This window comes from Petromyzon marinus, chromosome 20 (assembly GCF_048934315.1).
Source record: "Petromyzon marinus isolate PM22_M1 ecotype Great Lakes invasive population chromosome 20, UKy_Petmar_22M1.pri1.0, whole genome shotgun sequence".
Taxonomy (NCBI): Eukaryota; Metazoa; Chordata; class Hyperoartia; order Petromyzontiformes; family Petromyzontidae; genus Petromyzon; species Petromyzon marinus.
In genome coordinates, this window is record NC_133686.1 from 3,793,119 (window position 1) to 3,804,773 (window position 11,655).

General features: G+C 49.7%; 1 long non-coding RNA gene across 8 annotated transcripts in view; it reads left to right on the forward strand.

Moving 5' to 3' along the window:
* Nucleotides 1–10,754, forward strand: part of LOC116944231 (uncharacterized) — a 282,843-nt gene extending 272,089 nt beyond the window's left edge. For 5 of the 8 annotated variants that reach the window (XR_012942320.1, XR_012942321.1, XR_012942319.1 and 2 more), the window contains one exon: nucleotides 8,413–10,754. This is a non-coding gene — a long non-coding RNA (uncharacterized LOC116944231). Of the gene's footprint in view, nucleotides 1–1,319; nucleotides 5,206–8,412 lie in introns of all 8 variants that reach the window. The other 3 variants (XR_012942318.1, XR_012942322.1, XR_012942324.1) reach the window with 3 other exon arrangements.
* The last annotated feature ends 901 nt before the right edge of the window (nucleotides 10,755–11,655 follow it).

Genomic DNA, 11,655 nt, shown 5'->3' on the forward strand with positions numbered 1-11,655 from the left:
AGACCCGCGCACCCCGACGCATCCGTCATTTTAAAAGCTAAGGTCGTCCGCTGTCCCAATAAAGCTTTATTGGGCAAATCGCATAATAACGGGTATTTAATGCCCGCAAGAATCACTTACATTCACTTAGATTCCGTTTTTTTTTTTACTGACTGTATGAAATGGCGGGGGATAACTCCCACGCGCGCACCCCTCGCTGAGACCGATCCAGTTTATTGAGGCCTTAATGGCGCGATGGACGCACCGCCGCATTCACGGCTGCCCCTCCCTCTCCCCAACACCATCGCCTCCCCCACGCGCCACGGCCACCACCGCCGGCCGCCCCCAAGCGACAGCGAGGCCATTACCGGCCAGCGGGGCCTTGCGTGCGTCCGCGCGCGCGCGTCCCATCGGAAACTGAATTTAATTACTCGAGCTCATCATAATCGCCGCTCGCCACGATTAGCTTCCCGCCCGTGCTCCTCGCGGAACGGGAGGAAATCGCCGCGCCCGCCGCAAATGAATGCGGGAATTTAATGGTCGTTTAGCTCTTTATGTGTTTACATTTGAGCGCGATATCGCCGCTGATATATTAACGAAATGCCAGATTTGCCGCGGGGGGTGCGAACCGTCCCAACCGCTGTGAGCCAATATTTGAAAGGTTGGAACCGGGTCAGTGATCCCGGCACACTGCCGCGTAAACGTGTTTATTTTCGACTCTCAAATGCAAATTTCCAAATAGATTTTTTTTTTATCTGTCACTTCTTGCGGGGAAATTAAACACAACTGGGGGCTTCATTCGCATGTCCTTAACCCCTACGATGCAAGCAGCCAATTGAAGGGGGCTTCCTATTGGCAAACCGCTGGCTGTGTGAACATTTTTTTTGAGCGAATGTGCTCCTCGAAAAATTATTCTGCCATTACTAGATTTTTTTTGAAGAGTAATTTTCCACCAGGGGAGTGTGGGTTTTTAACCTCCTCGAATCACACTCCCCGGGAGTGCTATGAGCATTTTTAGGGCCCAGCAGGTATCGTCAATGGGCCATGAACCGTCATTTGAGCTGTTCACTCGTCTCCTGTGCCGGCATCTTAGCGGCCTCACTTTGGGTTTTGTTTAATCAGGGCCTACACTCGAGGGAGCTCCAGAGAGCCCCTCAAGAGTGTACATAGCCTACACGCTGGCCAGACGATCTGCCAGTCGACTACGAGCAGGCTCCTGGGTGGGAACTTGCACCGTAGTTTTGACTGCTTTCAAAATAGGCTTGGAGCAGCCACGTGCGTGGAGGCCGAAATTTAGTGTCGTCCACCGTATCTCTCTGCGCCGCTGTCACCCTGCACAGCTCACGGTGGAACTCTCCTACAGAGGCAGAGCGACTCACAACCTCCTCGTCCTTCTCATCCTCCTCGTCGTCCTCTGTACATCGAGGAGCAGGAGACCATGGTCACTGCGAGGCATCGTCTCTCCGTGCAGCTGTCTGGAACGCCATCGCGCTGCACATCGACCTACACTGACTTTGGAGAGACGTTTAAAGGCCAACCTCTTTCTTAAAGGCCTCACTTCTTTCTTAAAGGCCCACCTTTTAAAGGTCCACCTCTTAAAGGTTCACATCCTATTTAAAGGTCCTCACCTCTTAAAGGCTCCACCCATTTCTTAAATACTCCACCTCTTTCTTAAAGGCCCACCTTTTAAAGGTCCACCTCTTAAGGGCCCACCTCTCTATTAAAGGCCCCACCTCTTTCTTAAAGGCCCTGTCTCTTAAAGGTCCACGTCTTTCTTAAATTGCCCCACCTCTTTCTTAAAGGTCCACGTCTTTCTTAAAGGCCCCGCCTATTTCACCTGGCTTTCAAGCAACACTGCTCCTTGGCACCGCGACCCAAGAGTTGCGGTCACTTTTGTCCGAGAGATATTGTGTGCATTTATAATTTGCATTCCTATAACACTACGTAACACAATTTTTGTTCCTGGGTAGTAAGTGTTATTTTGTAATTTGCGTATGCCTAAAAAGTATAGAAAATGGCTATTATTCCCCACAAACTTTGCTTTTGTGACCAGGACAGTGATATTTTGAAATGTACCTATTTTTAATGAGAAAACTGGCGAATTTGTCTCACATAAGTCAGAAAAAACAACATATGAATCAAAATTGCCATGTATTTATACTGAAGTAATACTAAAATGCCTACAAAAGATTTATAAGTGAGTAGTTTTTCGAGATTTACGATTATACTGTAATCACTTTCACGAATCAGCCCCCAAATGTCGTCTCCCATCATGTTCTCGTTATATTGTCCTTGGTAGCGGCGTTCAAAGTCCAATATATCCTGGTGGAAGCACTCGCCTTGCTCCCATGTTTTCCTTGAATTTATAAAGATGAGCATCAAGGATATGGACTTTGAGGGACATCTTACAACCCATTGTGCCGTAGTTCTTAACCAGTCTCAACCAGCTCCACGTAGTTTTCGACCTTGTGATTGCCCAGGAAGCCACGAACCACTGCGACAAAGTTGTTCCAAGCCGTTTTCTCCTTACTAATGAGCTTCTTGGGGAATGTATTGCACTCCAAGATCTTCTATATCTGTGGTCTGACGAAGACACCGACTTTGACCTTTGCCTCAGACAGCTTTGGGAAAAAGTCTTGAAGGTACTTGAAGGCTGCCGACTCCTTATCTACAGCTCTGAGAAATTGTTTCATAAGGCCCAATTTTACGTGCAGTGGTGGCATCAGCACCTTCTGGGGGTCCACCAGTGGCTCCCCACAGAGAACTCAGTCCGCTGTGGCCAGTCCCACCTGTGGTAGTGCGCCTTGGTGTCCCTGCTGTCCCAAATTCAAAGATAGCAGGGAAACTTGGTAAAACCGCCTTGGAGACCCATCAGGAATGCCACCATTTTTAAGTCTCTGATGACCTTCCAACCGTACTCATAATACTTCAAGGCGTCCAGCAAGGTCTTGATGCTGTTGTAATCCTCTTTGAGGTGCACCGTGTGAGCCAGGGGAAGAGACGGGTACTTGTTACCATTATGCAGCAGCATGGCTTTGAGGCTCCTGGATGAGCTGTCAATGAAGAGGCGACACTCATTATGGTTACAGGCGATTCTGAACAGACTGGTCACATTGTGGCAGAAGCAGAGCCCATCTTGACGGATGAAGAAGCTGCAAAAAGGTTGGTGACGCTTCCTCTGATCTGCGACTTGCACACTTTTATCCAACAAGTTCTACTGCTTGAGCCTAGACGTCAAAAGCTCGGCATTGGATTTGGTGAAACCAAGATCTCTGATCAAGTCGTTGAGGTCTTTTTGGTTGGGGTAGTGTGGGTTTCTCTCCTCAGCTCCACCTCTGAAATTGTCATCTGGATCTACAACGTCTTCCTCGCTCTCTGACTTGCTGCTCTCTTCTAAAGACGGCTGCTCTCTCTCTGGAGGAGTGGGTACAGGGAGCTCATGGCAGTGTGGCACCGGGGCGATGGATGAAGGAAGGTCCAGATACGTGATAGCAGGTGCATTCTTGCCAGTCCGACGTTTGGAAGGGTCCACCACGCAGAAGTAGCAGTTGCTTGAGTGATCAGTGAGTTCCTCCCAAATTATTGGGATAGCGAACTTCATGGCTCTCTTTTCCCCTCTGTACCATCCTACAAAAAATCAATTAATTTCACCCATAACTAATGTGCAAGAAATTCTCCCAACATTTTTCATTTATTATATATATTTTTTGCAATAACTTTCAAAATTGTAAAACATTTTTTTTATTAAAAGTTGTAACAAATTTTATAACATAAAATTCCGAGGAACAATTGTCCATCTTACCTTCCAGAGTTTTTTTTGCATTGCTTGCAGGTGAAATAAGGTGCCCAGGGTTTGACTTGGTCCCCGACAGGCATGCCGAAATATGCCTTGTAGGCCTCACACATCTTAGCAGATGCTTCCACAGAGTACTTTTTTCGCTCTTGTCTTGATAAATTGGCTGCAGACAGAGCAAAATGCGTCTGCCGGATGCTTGCAGCCTCTTGATGCCGTGTCAGAAAAATGCAGATATGTATTTACAAAGGCAGCTGGAACTAAACTGAACCAGTGGGCTTAAGGCCCCTGTATTTATACTACTATTTATATTACTGAAAAGTTCTAGAATGTTCTAGAAGTTACTCCAAGTTTACTCAGCACTGAATCTATCTGGAATGTTCTGGAAAATAGGTACATTTCAAAATATCACTGTCCTGGTCACAAAAGCAAAGTTTGTGGGGAATTAATAGCCATTTTCTGTACTTTTTAGGCATAAGCAATTAGTTTCATAGTTTCATTTATTTGGTATAGCCCTGTGAGCCATTCGGCTCTTGAATCGGGTGCAACCGCAACAAACAAAAAAACTAAAACATGAACAAGAAAACATCTTAAAGTGACTTTGTGCATGTGCAAACAGAAAATCCAGGAAAAAAAAAACATCAAAATATTCCTGAAATAGCACCGTACACCAACGCTGTGTGCAAAAAAATCCCAGTGGGATGCAAGTCAAACAACAACAACAGCAACAAGAAAACTTAGATTAAGGAAATACTACCCAGGAACGAAAAGAATGTCACACAGTGTTATAAGTTTTCTTCTTCTAAGAACTACACTACGGATCGCACTTCCCAAAGAAGCATCCAGCAGGTGGAGCGAAACGTCGGAACATCGTGCCGAACAACGTGCGGCACGACCTGAAAACGTACCGGGGGGATTTTAGAAACCCACGAAGCGCTAATGCGTCGTGGAAGTTGCGAAGCGAAAGAAAAAAAAATGTCGTGTCCTCGGCTGACGCAAAATAAAGAATCAAAGCGATGCACGGGCCAATAATTGCCGGGTAAAAAAAAAAAAACATCTCCTTAATTATTCATTTCAATTAAACGCATTTAAGCTGACCGAAGCGGGTTCGCGTTTATTAATTTTAATTCGCAAGCGGATCGCCTCTCCTTCGGAGGTGCTGAAACTTGGAAAACCCGCTCGCGCGCGCTCGCGCGCGCGCGAGCGGGGGGAACTTTGATCAAAACCAATTTTCCAAAACTCGGCAGGATTCAGCCGAGTCGACGTGTCGCCTAGTCCCCTCCTCGCCAAAGCTGACCACCGCAGTCTGGCAAGCCCGAGGGTACAGGACGACGCTCACGCGGCTGCCGGCCCCCGCTGGAGACGACGCCGTTCAACGTCGTCTCGGTAACTCTGGCCGCGAACGCTTCACATTTGCCGGGCTTGGCCGACTTGTGAGTCTGCACCCGACGACGGCGTTCATGCCGCCTCGTATCACTTTAAGACACACAAACTCTCTCGAGTTTTGGACCTTTCGGCGGCGCGCTGGTGAACGTTCCTTTATTCTCAGTTTCGTCTTTTCGGAACTCTCAATAAATCTTGTACGGACCTCCTGATTGCCCGTTGACCATCAAGCTAGTTTCGCCAGTAATTATAACTAGCTTCATCAAGCTAGTTGTTATTACTGGTGAAACGTCGTACTCAGATTGTAAATGTTGTGGCTTTGCTCTCCAACACACTGGTGTGCTGTACTAGTGACGGATTGGCGTGTTCTGTTTACGTGACAAACCTTACTAATTGGCTGTGTCGGGTGGTGGCGGGTTTTAACGACACATTTATATTTACGTGATCCAACCCAAAAAAACCTGTATTATGGATGATATTGGTCGTGAAAGCCCACGTGTTAAACTCACAGAGCTGCCTCTGAAATCCCTTCAAGTGACCTCTGGTCAATAAACTAAGAGAGGAGCACTTCACCCACCGGCACTGCCACTCCAAAGTAAAGTTCATCATATAGACAGTCAATCTGGAAGTTTTAACTTTAATGAAGGGAATTTATCCAATCTAAGTGTAGAACCAAAAGTAATGCTGTATATTGTTTGTGTGTGTGCAGTCATTTGGCGAGCGGTAGTGTAGCATTTAGCGCACTGCGTTACGAACCCGGTGACCCGATTTCGATTAGCGCTCACGGCCAACACCAGTGACGATTATCTGAACCGGCACTGGGCCTCCTCTAGATCGACTCAGTCTCAAATGAGTATTTGGTACTCATCGCCACTATGTAGACAAAGGCGGCCGGGCGTGGTGCTGGCCACCCACCCCCTCGTGTGCCGTGCCGGCCTTCATAGGTGCTCACTAAAAGCACTTGCCCCTACAGTCTGTTCAGGCTATACGTGGGATCTTTGTTTTTACAGTCATTTGGCGACAGCTGCTGAGATTATAATAATCAACTCACTACGCTTGAGAACCGGGTCTTTTTATTATTAATGGGAATCTACACGAGCCCAGTACAAAGCACCGATCACAACAGACGAGGGGGGAGCGGCAACTCTGCCGAGCAACAAATCCCAGGGATCGGGGACGCCAGAGCTGACGGAAGGGGGGTGGTGCATTCGGGCTCTCTGCCCCACCCAGGTGGAGACCTCGAGCGAGAACAAGACAGCTCATATGGGGAGGGAAAAATGAAGGGATAGATAACAAACCTTTATGTTATTTTATACCTACGTGACTTTACCGAAAGAACCAAAGAGTATGGATTCCGCTGCCTGGATTGGGATCCGCGATATCGGCGATGCCAGCTCTGTGCCACCCGGAGCACCTCACCGCTGCCCCCCCCCCCACCCCCTCCCGTTTTTAATGGCCAGTGATGTGAGATGTGTAAATATGTTGTTGCTAATCCCATGTGGAATAGCGGGGGGGGGGGGCAGTGGAGGGTTGATCTATTGTTGTTTTAGTCATTCACGCAGCAGTTTTTCGCACACCGAAGTTGTGGGTATGAAATCACGTGATTTGCTGGGAAGTTAATCTCACTTTTTATCTTATCATTGCCCACGAGGCTTCCGAGTGAAACGCTCATCTTGAACGGAGTTAGTCCCCAGATAAAAAGTTGCAGTAAACCATAATCTTATGGCAAGCGATCCAGCCAGGTTGGTGATTGACTCGCGCCTTCAATCTTTACGGGGCCGATACAATAGGCACCGCTTCGTGGGGGAGTCAGCAACGAAAGAACCAAAGAGTAAGTCAACAACGGTTGCCCTAGGGAGATACTCGTCCCTGCCATAGGAATGTGGAATGAACACCACTGTAAGCAGGACATGAGCACCAATGCCTCAATGCTCGTGATGACACCAAGAAAGTAATAAACAAGTCGGAGAAAAATCGTGCGTACGCATGGATTCTGAAACGCTCCCCAATGTGCACTTGTTTTTGGAAGTGTGTTTCATTCGCAGTTCGGCAAGCCGGCGGGGAGCTGTCGGGCCAAATCGCGAATGCAATAATTGCCAGAAGTTTATTGCTCTGGTGTGTGTCTCCTACTTCTGAGCAAGCCTTTGATCATTTTATTTTTTTAAACGACATCCGTAAGGGCAACACAACTTCAAACTGAAGTGTAATTCGTATCGGATCATCGTTTCCCAGAGTTGTTGTGCTGCCACGTTACAGACGGATGGAGGGACGGACGGACAAATCCAATTAATGCATAATAAACCTTCAACATACGTTGTAAAGGGTTAAAATAAGACAAGCAAGCAGCATTAAAGATGCACACAAGCATCTATTCCCATTCATTAACTCGGTTGATGCCCCGCATTTTATGTGAAATGTAAATACACGCCTGCCTATCTTTGAGCACCCCTTGCAGAAGAGATGGCGTTTAATTTATTTATGAAGACTGTGAAATGTTTGGGGGGGGGGGGGGGGTTATATTGTTGGATGTGATTTTCTTAATAGGTTTGTTATCTCCTCTCTTGGTCACATAAAATAGTGCGCACTGATGCGAAATTTGGGTTAATTTTATTCGTAAAAATAATATTAAGTGTGTAACAATATTATGCCCCTCCTCGCCCCACATTATGATTCCGTGAATTGTCACGATTCCATTCAAGAATCACCCCCCCCCCCCCTCCACGCTGGTGAATATAGCGGGCGGCCTCTAGTGGCAGCAGATCGCCACGTGAACACATTATGCTCGAGGTTGGCCAAGCAAACATCATTCTTTCCTCGCGCAAGCACCGCTGCCCATGCAATCCCGGCAGTTGAATTTAACATTGGGTGCCGTTGATTCTCAGATAGAGATGCTAACTACCTCGCCTGGTACACAGGAGGTCGTAGGTTTGATCCCGACTCTGACGGATGCTGTATATTTGGAGTTTGCATGTCTTATTTTTTTTTCCGGTGGTCGCGTGGATTTTTCTCCGAGTCCTCCGGTTTTTCCCTCCACATTTAGAATCAACGTCACGCGTTCGGGGTATTTGGCTGCTGGACATTGCCACGCGATGAGCCACTTCGTTGAGCTGTCATTTGTGGCCAAGTCGCTTCTGATAAAAAGCTACAGAGCTCAGTAGGGCCCTACGTGGTAAAATAAAATAAAAATCGTTTAGTCGTTTATTTGTGTGTGATTTCGGGTTGCGCATCGCGTTGTTGTCGTTCCGTCTCTCTCCCAGCGCCTGACGTCTGACGCCATCCCTAACCTCATGCGCTGCAAACCAGAAAACTCACAACACGGAGCGGTGCGGCACAATCGTCAAACAAGAGGACAAAAAAAGCTGCATCACGGTACTGCAACAAAATAGACAAGCGAGCAATAACCCTCCTGTTCACATCTGTCCCTGGAAGTAAAAATAAATACGTTATTTTACACATCCCATCAGCCACATGGCCTTTCTGGGGAGTGCGAACAGTCAGCAGCATTGGCTCAACGCAAGCAAACCCCCCTTGGACCCCCTTTTCGACATTCAACGTCTCTCAATTAGCACGGTCAGCTACGTACGGTGCGAAAGACGTTCGATGCACACACACATGAGCAGTCAGGCTTGCTTGAGCCAACGCTGGCAAACTTGGCAGAGGTTGATATGCCGAGGGGGTCCTGCTCCGTTAGATACAGGTCCCAATTCGACGCAGGAGGCTACCGCTGGTTACGCTTTATTGTCCGCGCGTTGTGCGTGTGCGCGCGCATGAACACCGACAGTTAAAAGCGGCACAGCTCTCTTACAAAGTGAGCCCGTTAAGTTAACCGGCGAGCAGCGTGTTTACAAGGAGGTATTCCTGCCAAGCGTCGCGTCGCGCTGCGCGTATTGCCATTTAGGCCACAGTGCTTTACAGCCACATCGCATACCCCCGTGCGTGCGTGTGTGTGTGGCGTGTGTGTGTGTGTGGCGTGTGTGTGTGTGGGGTGTGTGTGTGGCGTGTGTGTGTGTGGCGTGTGTGTGTGGCGTGTGTGTGTGGCGTGTGTGGCGTGTGTGTGTGGCGTGTGTGTGTGTGTGGCGTGTGTGTGGCGTGTGTGTGTGTGTGGCGTGTGTGTGTGCGTGGCGTGTGTGTGTGTGTGTGTGGCGTGTGTGTGTGTGGCGTGTGTGTGTGTGGCGTGTGTGTGTGTGTGTGGCGTGCGCACGCGCTACGAACCTCGCGCGTCGTTGCTAGATTCTGGTGCACTGGTGCGGTATTGCCGCTAATAGACCGCATGATTGGGTTTGTGGCTGTGGAGGGGGGTGTTGGTGAGTGTGGTGGGGTGGGAATTGTGCAAGAAAGGATAAAGGATTTGGGGGGGTCTGGCTGCGAGTGGGACATTGGGAGGGCTGAACGGTGGGGTGTGGGGGGGGGTATTATGCTGGGGAGCCACGGGGAAGTGGGGGGGGGCTAGAGAAAAAGGAGAAGACGGAGCAATAGGAAGGGGTCCACCCCCCCCCCTCGCCCCCTCTGCTTTCTCATTCACCACCTCCCCTCCATCACCGCCACCACAGCCACTACCCCACACACCCACCCCCTGGTGAGCTCTCAATTACAAACGTAGCTAATATCTAACAACATTCCTGCACACTCAGCCCAATTAATCAGTGTTCGGGAGCGGCCCCTTTTCCTTACGAGCTTCCATTACAGCGCTAGATGAGAGCCGCGCGAGATTAACGTGAAAATTACACCCGTGCCACCCGTGACAAGATAAGCCAACCCGGGGTGGGGTTGTGGGGGGCCCAAAAGATTTGCTGCCAAGCCCCAGATATAGCGCGGGCCGAGACGGGCGCGTCGCTGCAGCCCTCCCCCCCCCGCCTCCTCCCCACACTCCACGTGTATCTTGAGCCTCGGCGAGCCGTCATTAACCCTTCGCCTGCCCCGAGTCTCCCCTCGTTAACCGCTGTTTGCAATCTTCTCTCCTCGGAGAGCGGAGGGGAGAGTGTTGTTGTACCGCTGGAACACGTGTCTGTGTGTAGTTGCTCTGTCGCGCTGGTGTTTCTGTCTGTGTGTAGTCTGTGATGCTGGTACGGTCTCTCCATGCGTAAGCATGTAGTGCTGGTACGTCTGTCCTCGTGAAGTGCCGGTGGTACATCTATCCGTGTGTAGTTTCTCTGAACAGATTGAATCGGCCACATTGTGTTGGAGAAGGGGACAATTTGTCGAATCGAAAGTGAGTGTTTATGTTGTAGCCTTTGATCTACATTTTTAAAAAGAAGTTGGACGTATCTGTATCAATAAAGGCGGCATGAACTCGGCCGGTTGTCCAGAGGGAATGCTCCAGAGAGGACCGACCGGCCGGGAGATGGAGTGATGAGATCGTCGCGTGTGCAGGAACCGGATGAATTGTTCAATTGGGTGACCTTGAGGGATGGTGACAGCTTTGGAAGGTCTTCATCCAGCGGTGGATATATTACGACTCAAGATCATGACGATCATCATCATCATCATCATGTGTTTGTCAGTAATGTTGATATCATATTCACGTGCAATTTGCACGTGCGTGCCACAGCAATAGTCCAGGTTTGTAATGCAGTTCGAATAAATGTGCTCCCAGACTTTATACCTGAATGCCTGGTTTAGTTTGTTTTTTTGTTGCTCGGGCCAATATCAAGGGAACACAATTAGCAGATCGTTCTTGAAAAGACCGGTCTACTGATTAGAGCATTGGAGCCATTTAATCAGTCTTTTTTGGCAAGGTAAGGGAGGTTTAGATGAATCTAAGTCACAAAGCCGCAGGGACGTATATTTTTTCTGAAGTTAACGCGGAACGACTTTGTTTTGGCACTTGACAGCCAACCCGATTGTCGAGGAGCGATATTTTTTTCACTTTTTGGGAGGGGCATCTGCGAAACTTGCTGAGGCGACTAACAAGGGTCTGGGCTATCAGCTGCACGCATGCTAGGCAAAGTTAATTATTTAATACGTGATTAACCCGCTTAATTAACCTGGGGATAAAGATTAATTCCTTAAGTCGATACGGGGTCAGGGTAGGAAGTATCTGTACCCGCCCGCCGTGTCCACAGATAGTCACGAGATAGCCGAGCGAGCCACCGCCGCCGCCGCCGAGCTGAAATGAGCCGTCAGCCTCCCTCCGCTCGTCCATCGCTCGCCCCGTCTCTCCGGAGCGGCCTTGCACCTCCCCCCCCCCCCCATAACACTCGCAAGCCCCGCCAGTCAGATTCGCCGCCGTGTCGCCGAAGTGGGGCGGGGGGGGGGGGCGGGGGGGAGTGAGGGGGGGTCAGCTCTCGTGGGGGGCGGAGGGGGGTCAGCTGTCGTGGGGGGTGGGGGGGTCAGCTCTCGTGGGGGGCGAGGGGGGTCAGCACTCGTGGGGGGCGGGGGGGTCAGCTCTCGGGGGGAGCGGAGGGGGGTCAGCTCTTGGTGCCGTTCCCCGTTGGGTCACCCCCCCGTCCCCCCCCCGTCCCCCCCGCCCCCCCGTCCCCCCCGTCTCCCCCCGTCCCCCC